The sequence below is a fragment of the Gopherus evgoodei genome, chromosome 20, assembly GCF_007399415.2.
Source record: "Gopherus evgoodei ecotype Sinaloan lineage chromosome 20, rGopEvg1_v1.p, whole genome shotgun sequence".
Taxonomy (NCBI): domain Eukaryota; kingdom Metazoa; phylum Chordata; order Testudines; family Testudinidae; genus Gopherus; species Gopherus evgoodei.
Window position 1 is genome coordinate 7,940,358 of NC_044341.1, and position 8,028 is coordinate 7,948,385.

At 50.2% G+C, this 8,028-nt stretch overlaps 1 long non-coding RNA gene across 3 annotated transcripts in view; it reads right to left on the bottom strand.

Annotated features, from left to right (window-relative positions):
- Window positions 1-8,028, bottom strand: part of LOC115637632 — a 30,196-nt gene that overhangs the window by 21,701 nt on the left and 467 nt on the right. For 2 of the 3 annotated variants that reach the window (XR_003997310.1, XR_003997311.1), the window contains exons 2-4: window positions 7,731-7,948; window positions 5,589-5,725; window positions 4,311-4,491 (exon numbers count right to left, since the gene is read on the bottom strand). This is a non-coding gene — a long non-coding RNA (uncharacterized LOC115637632). Of the gene's footprint in view, window positions 1-4,310; window positions 4,492-4,908; window positions 4,991-5,588; window positions 5,726-7,730; window positions 7,949-8,028 lie in introns of all 3 variants that reach the window. The other variant, XR_003997312.1, reaches the window with a different exon arrangement.

Below are 8,028 nucleotides of genomic sequence, written 5' to 3' on the forward strand. Positions count from 1 at the left end.
GCCCCCTGGGCATCCACCCATGGGGAGGAGCAAGATTTAGTCTCGCTTGGCATACTCTTGAGTTAGGGCAAGGGAGAGACGTTGCCTATGCCCATGGCTAATGCCAGGGAGAGCTCTTGGCCTATGCCCATGGTTAAGGGGGAGGAGGAGCACACAAGGCATACACCTATAGCATGGCTGTAGTTTGGGGGATATGCGGTGGGGTGTTGCTACCCCCAAAGTGCAAGCCTTGGGCAGGTGCGGAATTTGCCTCACACACACACAACCTCATTGGCCTGGTTGGAGCTGCCCCCCACCCCCAGCCTAGAAGTCAAACTACACCTATGACCTCCGGTTTTAGGCCACAGGGAATCCCAGCCTCACCCACCCATCCTACTGCTGGAGGGAGAGTCTTCATAGCACACTGCAAGCTGGCCAGATCTCAGCACACTTCCATTCCTACTCATCACCCAGCCAGCCCCAGAGTGTGGCCTTCTCCTCCACTCGACCCTTGGACTCTTTGGGGCTCCAGCACATTCCTAGAGGGTATTTTAGATCCCACAGGGAGGTCCTGAGGTCCCTCCCAAACCTGATATTCTCTGATCTGAGCCTTCAGGAGCTTGGCTTTGACCTACTGTGCATCTCTGACACACAAAGCCCAGGCTGGTCTTTGTCCCCACGCCCCCTCCAGCGCTACACTAACAAATCTTCAGCAAATCAGACGCTGGGATCTTTGGACTCTGGTGGCCTGAGCTGAGCAGAGTTTGATTATCATGGTTCAGCGTGGCAATGTTTATACCTCCTGACACAGGGTTAGGACGCAGCAGGAGCAGCCACACAAATACCTGGCTGGTTGATAAACAAACCGCAGCCCAATCTCACCGGAGATAAACCACGCGGTTCACTGCACACATGGGCATCTGGGACAGGTGGAAGGACAAAGGGCAGCATCCCCAAGCAGAGGAGGTCAGTGTGATAAGGTGAGCTCTGCAGTGGGTTCCCAGCAACTGTCTGCTGTCCCTCCCCAGCCCCTTTTGTCCGAACCATAAGCCATTCAGCACCAGCTAAACCTAAGCAAATTTTCTAGTGACAGGTGTCAGCATTGCATCTTCTCGCTCCCAGAGCCAGCACCAATCGGGACGGCTCAGGGGGTGGAGGGAGCTTTATGCCTCTGAACATCAGACCAGGGGGCTTCCAACTGCAGCCCAGGTACCACAGGAAGGGGGCAGTAGAAATGCTTCCTAAGAATGGGGCCCAATCTCAGACCAGTCCTGCAAATGCTACTGCATACAAATGACAACCATGCTTGGATAGTCCTGCAACAAGCAACCCAGCCCCTTCAGCCTAGGCAAGAGATCCTGACAGTGGGACAGGTGCTGGAACGAGGGTTTCCATGCTCCGAGCCTGCAGGCTGAAGGATCCTATCAGGAGGAGAAAGGAGCACATGGCCGGGTGGAGAGACAACATTCCCAGGTACAAAAGGAAAGGAAGGCGCTTGGAATCCTGTCCCAGCTATAGGGTGACCAGACAGCAAGTGTGAAAAATCAGGACACTTTTTTCGGGGTGTGGGATATGGTTGCGTATAGAACACAAAGCCCCTAATATTGGTACATCTGGTCACCCCAGATGGCAACTGCAATGGCCGGCCCCAGCTCATCCCAACCTGTGCCCCACACCACTGCAGTCTATCTTAGGGTCCTTTATCTACATTCAGACGGTCCATACACCCAAACACACACAGGCTCCAGACCCACACGTGCACCCACCCGTTCACACGTATTTGCACATACACAGCTGACCCTTCCAGACAGAAGACTCCGAAGAGTCTTTTTACCTCAAGCCCTTACCCTCTGATGGCAGCGGGGTCCTGGGAGACATGAGTTTGGTGGGTCTTAGCCCGGTTCTGAGAGGCCAAGCCCAGATTGCACCATCCCAGTTAGCATGCATGGCTCCCCTTGTTACATAACTCAGCAGAGAGACTCAACGTGCCATGAAGACAGAACTCCCCTCTCAGTCCTAGAGGGGTCTCTGCACAGCAGGGATGACGCACAGGAGGGGCTGTGTGAAGGAGTCTGCAATGCCCTGCCTGTGCCATCCCCGCTCCAGAGATGAAATGGAGACGTCAACCAGTCTGGCACAATCAGTATTAATATTGTGTCATTTCTACCTCAGTAACGCCTAGACCATTATACTAGACTGTACACGCACAAGAGATGCAGCCCTTGCCCTGCTGAGATTACAGTCTAAGGCCCTGATCCTGCAATGTAATGGGCCCACTTTGATCCATCATGGACCAGGGTCTGCTGGCAGCCATCACAGAGCAGATTCTAAGGCAGGACTGCCATTGGTGCCTTTCACAAGCACAGGAATTCTACCATCACCCTCCTGTAACATCCAACAAGCTTGGGGTCTTCCCCTGGCCTACTTCAGAGGCGCCTCTGGACACACGCGCACCCTTGCTGGTCAGTCAGTCCATCCGCCTCTAGGAAATGAGATCAGCATGGAAACTGAGCCAAGCTGGGTTTAAACCCTGGGAAATCACCAGGACAAGAGAGGGGACGTAATCCCCAATTGACTTGAAAAATAAATCCTTGACCCTCATTGAAACAAAAGCATATGTGTCTGGGGAGGGAGGAGTTTTCTTCCTAGCTGCATGCTTTCTATCAGCTGAGTTCTCACAACTCAGAAACTGTATCCGCGCTGGAATGCCGGGGGAGAGCTACGGCCGCTGTGCTAAGAAAGGCCATACAACGGCCGAGTTGTTTCCCAGCAGGGCCGCAACAATATGTGACGACAGTGCAGAGAACAGCAAGTTGTTAGGACCCCAGGCAGATTCTGGAAAGGAGCAGGGTGTGTGTCAAAACTCCTCCCCCCCACCCTTACATTTTGCTGAAAGGAAGTTTGATGCTGGTGCAGCACTGGCTGGGTGGGCAGGTGTTCCCATCAGGTGTGCTGAGGAGTCTCTTCGACCCATAGGGACAGGGGATGCAAGTCTAGAGGAAGGGTGCTGAGAAGGAGGAAGAACTGGAAGCTAGAGGGAGCACAGACCGCACGATGAGTGTCACTATCTTCTTCTGTCACTGAGGCAAACCTTGGACCTTCTTGTGGACTACAAAAGGGCTATTTTCTAAATGCACCAGAGTCTCCACTTGAAGCCTTGAGGGCCCGTGCTGCAGCAAGACAGCGGAGTGAGTTCGGGAGCTGCTCGCTGTCGGATCTGAGGAAGATCACAATGCAACGTGGCCAGATCTCAGCTCAAGGGAGTTAACAGGTTTTCTTTGCTCTTGTCACTGGGCACCTGTCACGGTGATTTCCGTCCTAGCATATTTACTCTTGGCTCCTCAGCCACAGGAATGAAGCTGATGGTTCCTAGATACGTTTGGTGACTCTAAGCCTCGTGATCTGCTGCATGCAGTAGTGACAAAGCGTGACACTCACCGGACTTGTGTTGGTTCCAGCAAGCTTAGTGGACAAAAGTTTGGCTGTGGCACTAAAGCTCGATTCTTATTCCTCATTAAGCACCTGGGCCCCATTCCTTTCCTTCTCTACCAGGCCCCTCCTCGGAGGTGATCCTCCAATATGCCTTCAGCTTCCTTCTCATCCCTCATATAGGGCCCAGCTCTTCCCAAAGCACAATTATCAACAGGCCCATCGATCTTTCCTTCCCTTCCACACAGGCCACTCCTACCTTTAACTAGCTCTCTGCAGGGCATGATAGTTCTGGCAGATTCCCAGCCAACCCAGAACTGAAGCTCTGTGCACCCCCTGTGCATTGCACCCTTCAGAGGCCCCTAGAGGTGGGATCTTCACCTGAAAGTAGGCTTGAAGGAACATGAGGCTCACTGGGGGGACGAAGGGGGTTTTATGCTGGGAAGGGCGTCAGAGGGTCCAGGGAAAGCCAGAAGCTTGCTGAACAGGTCAAGGGAAGGGTCAGAGCCCTGTGGAAAGTGAGGGAGAAGAGAGTCTTTCTTCAGACTAATTTAAACATTGTAAACATTGCAGGTTTTCCTGGCTTCAGTTCAGGGTCTGGGCAGAAGTTTGGGCTGGTTATGTTTCCTGAATTAGGACAGATGGATGCACGCGGTACCAACAAATGAAGAAGGCAATATTTCCATGAGGTTTGATCTCACTGAGGCCTAGGCTGTCATGACCCACCCAGCCCACGGGGAGACATTTCATCATGTGAAGCCATGTGAAAGCAGACCAGCCCAAGCCATGTGGGACATCAGCCCAAGCCATGTGGGACATCAGCCCAAGCCATGTGAAAGCATCTGCCTGCAGACCAGCCCTTTGAGAGGAGTGGAAATGAGATTAAACTCAGGTATACGTACCAAATGCCCCCACTGCCCGGGGTCTGCAGGGAAATCGGCATAAAAACAGGTTTCAGGCAGTGTTGTCTACTGGGTAAAGCACTGGACTGGGATTCAGGAGACCTCGGTTTTATTCCTGGTTCTGCCACTGGCCTGCTGGGTGACCTTTGGCAACTCATTTCAGCTCCGTGCCCCAGTTTCCCTATATGTAAAATATAGATGATGATATTGCCTTTGTCAGATCTACTGAGGAAAGGTGCTGTATAAAAAGCTGGGCATTAATTATTACATCCATTTTCACTTCCCTCTGAAACGGGCTGGCATTTCCTAGACTGCTAAATAGAACCCAGCCCACGTCATCCTGCGATGTCCCAGGTAACTGAAATCTCCCTGTCATTCATGCTTGTCACAGGGTGATGTGTTCTGAACTAGGACGTGGCAGGAGCATTTCATAGCAGAGAATTAAGAATTTGAACTACAGTATGTTCAGAACCCCTCCCCTTCCTGCCCCGTCTCTCCTTCTCCTGACGCCTCCCACAAAAAAGAATCCCACTTCTGCACGATGACCACAATAAAAGGCTTCACAGCAGTTAAAAGGAGAACTGCAAGTGAAACGTACAGGCTTTTTGAGGAAACTCTCCATGTTTTCTGGTGGAACATTCTGGTCACGTCTTGCAATTAGCACAAATTCAACAGAACAACTGCAGGGGAAGAGGGCACAGTCATTGGCTGACGTCAAGTGGAAATTCTAGCTTTGTAGAGCTAAAAGACAGAAAGATGAACCTCCCAGGAGCCACCTGCTTAACCTCGACAGGTGCTCAGAGCACGGAACGTTATCAGCGGTGGCAGAGCAGTAATGCCCAGGGATATTACAAAGTCACGTTCTCTCCCTTTCCCAGAAATGGTTCTCCAAATTCCTACGTACAATCGGGCTGCAGCCTCACTGAGCAGGAAAGAAGCAAAAACCAGATATCATGGATGTTTTAGGGGAAATATTCCTAAAGGAGTTAATGCTTAAAATCCCTAGTTTATGACATTTGGATTCTTCCGAGTAAAAAAGAAAGCCATGTAGACATAGCCAATGCATTCGTGAGATCTAGCATGAGTGTGTTGGCTGGTGGTTAGCGAAAGGGGCTAGAATCCAGGACTCCAGGGTTCTAGTCCCAGTTTGTGAGAGGAGGCATGGGATCTGGTGGTTAGAGAAGGGGGTAGATGGGGAGTCAGGAACTGCTAGCTTCTATCCCTGATTCTGCCACACTGATTCTATGTGAAAGTCACTTAACGCCTCATTTTACTCACCAGCAAAATGGGGATAATCCATTCCAAGCTCACATGGGAGGAGGAGTGAGCAGCTGTTAGGGTTGAGGATTGTAGAACACTTGGACCGATCAGAGGATCTCACCCTAGGCATTTCTCAGGCACCATCTGTGTGACATCTAAGCACCAAGGTCAGGAAGGAGAACTGCATTATTCCATATGCAAAGATCACCCACTCTCTAGCATGCCTTGTTTTAGCCTGATGAAGTTGGTTTTAGCCCACAAAAGCTTATGCCCAAATAAATTTGTTAGTGTCTAAGGTGCCACAAGGACTCCTCGTTGTTTTTGTTGACACATTAGCACATTACTTAATTTGCTGCTGTTGGTCTATTGGGAACCTCTCCAGACCTTGTGCTTCTGCCATGGTCACTGAAGGGAGGTTTGTGCAAAAAGGTGGATCATACACCAGACATTAAAGAAGGACTGGCTCATCGGACATGTGAAAAAGCTCTCAAATGCAACATGTGACTGCAGTGCTTGGTTGCCCATGGACGCAGTTCACTTGCTAAGACAGATACGATAGCTAAGCAGCTCGGGAGCAGAGCAGATAGGTCCCAACAGATGCTGCCTTGTCCCAGGAATTCCCTATTTGCTGCTATTCTACCTTCCACAGCCAGAAAGCATTTCTCATGGGGGCTGGAAAAAGCTGGCGGATTGGCAATAGGGTAAGAAAATCCTTAACTAGGTCACAGGTTTCAATCTGGCCAGGGTGAGCTGTGTTTGAAAGTCACTTGGCATGACAAGAGAAAGCTACAGGCAGATAGAACCTGCAAACTCTGAGTATTTTGGGTAGGCTGACCAGATAGCAAAGGAGTGGGGGGTAATAGGAGCCTATAGAAGAAAAAACCCTAAATCTCAGGACTGTCGCTATAAAATCAGGACATCTGGTCACCCTAATTTAGGGGCCTCTTCTCTGTATCCTTGAGGACTTTCAGGTTCCTCTAAAATCCACAGTTTCATGTGGAGTGATCGTCCTCAGAATCTGCTCTAACGCAAATTGTCCATCGGTATCAGACAGACAGTACAGTACCAAGAGAAAGCTCTCCTTAAAATTCCCACCCATCTCTGTTCCCTATGTCATATCATCTAACAGGTGTGGGGTCACCAGTACTTCCCGGTACAGGCATGAAACCCCTACCTAGCCCTGACGAGAGCAACTGCAGGTGAGACAACTATCATTGATACTAAATTAAACCACTCCAAACCAATCCATTATCACTGCTTCTGTTCCACCTGGGATCTCTAATACCCACCCAAACAATTGCACCTGGGCCCTTCCATTGAGCCAAACCATTACAGCAGATGCACAATGTGGAAAGAGCTGCTCTGGAGAGGAATATTTTTATTTATTTGTTTTAAAGCCAAGGAGTCTTACTAAAATGTGACACTTCATAGCAGTGCCCTGTCTTCAGACCCCTTGGAGACAGGTAAGTATTAATAGCCCCATTGTACAGATAAAAGGGAACAGTTAAGTGATATGCCCAAGGCTACCCACTGTATCAGTGGCAGAGAAGGGATTAGAACTCAGGACTGCCTAGCACTCAGTGCCATACTCAATCCTTTATATCTATATACAGGTACTTACGTGGCCCCATCACTGAGGTATCTGACTTTGTGGAATGTGCTGCTGTTATGATATCGGTTGTTAGATGCCCAGAGGCCTTTCCCTTTGGTTTGCCTAGAAATGTTAACTATCCATTTAAGATTAAGTCCAAGTTTCTGGATTTATCCAAACTTTCAATTCCATAGGATGCAACAGTGGTTAGAAGAACTGAAGGAGCCATTGTTTTCATCTGCATTCTGGGTCAGAAAGAAACATCCCCCCCCCATTAAAAGAAAGTTTGGAAGTTTTCAGAACTGTCTCCCCTCCCAGGGTCTCCTACCTGGCTGATTCCCTGTTCTGTTCATTCCCTCTGAAGCACCTAGCACGGGTCACTGTCAGAGGACAGGACGCTGGGTTACATGGACCAATGGTCTGACCCAGTATGGCCTTTCTTATAACAGGTGGCTGCAGATCCTGCTTCTCCTCTCACTTAGGTGCAAACTGGGAGAAACCGGGCTGAAGTTAGTGGTGTAAATGAAAGAAGAGTCAGTCCCTGGGCCTGCATGTATATTACAACTTACAAGCAGAGCTGTACTGATGTTACGGCACTTCCAAGAAGGGCCTGTTGTCAGCTGCTCATTTACCAAACAATCTGGGCTGCAGTTTCCCACGCCGAGTGCCTGCCTGGGGATGAATATTGGGGGGGTTGCGTTGCGTTGCGTTGAGTCTGTTTTATGTGGATCTCGCCAAGGGGAACGTGGGTTGGCTGGGCCCGGGAGGCCAGGCAGGGGGTGTGTCTCTGGAAAAGGGGAGGTGATAGGGAGAGAAATTAAATGCAACCACCCCTGCCTAGAAACGGCCCATTCATTCATCCTGCCG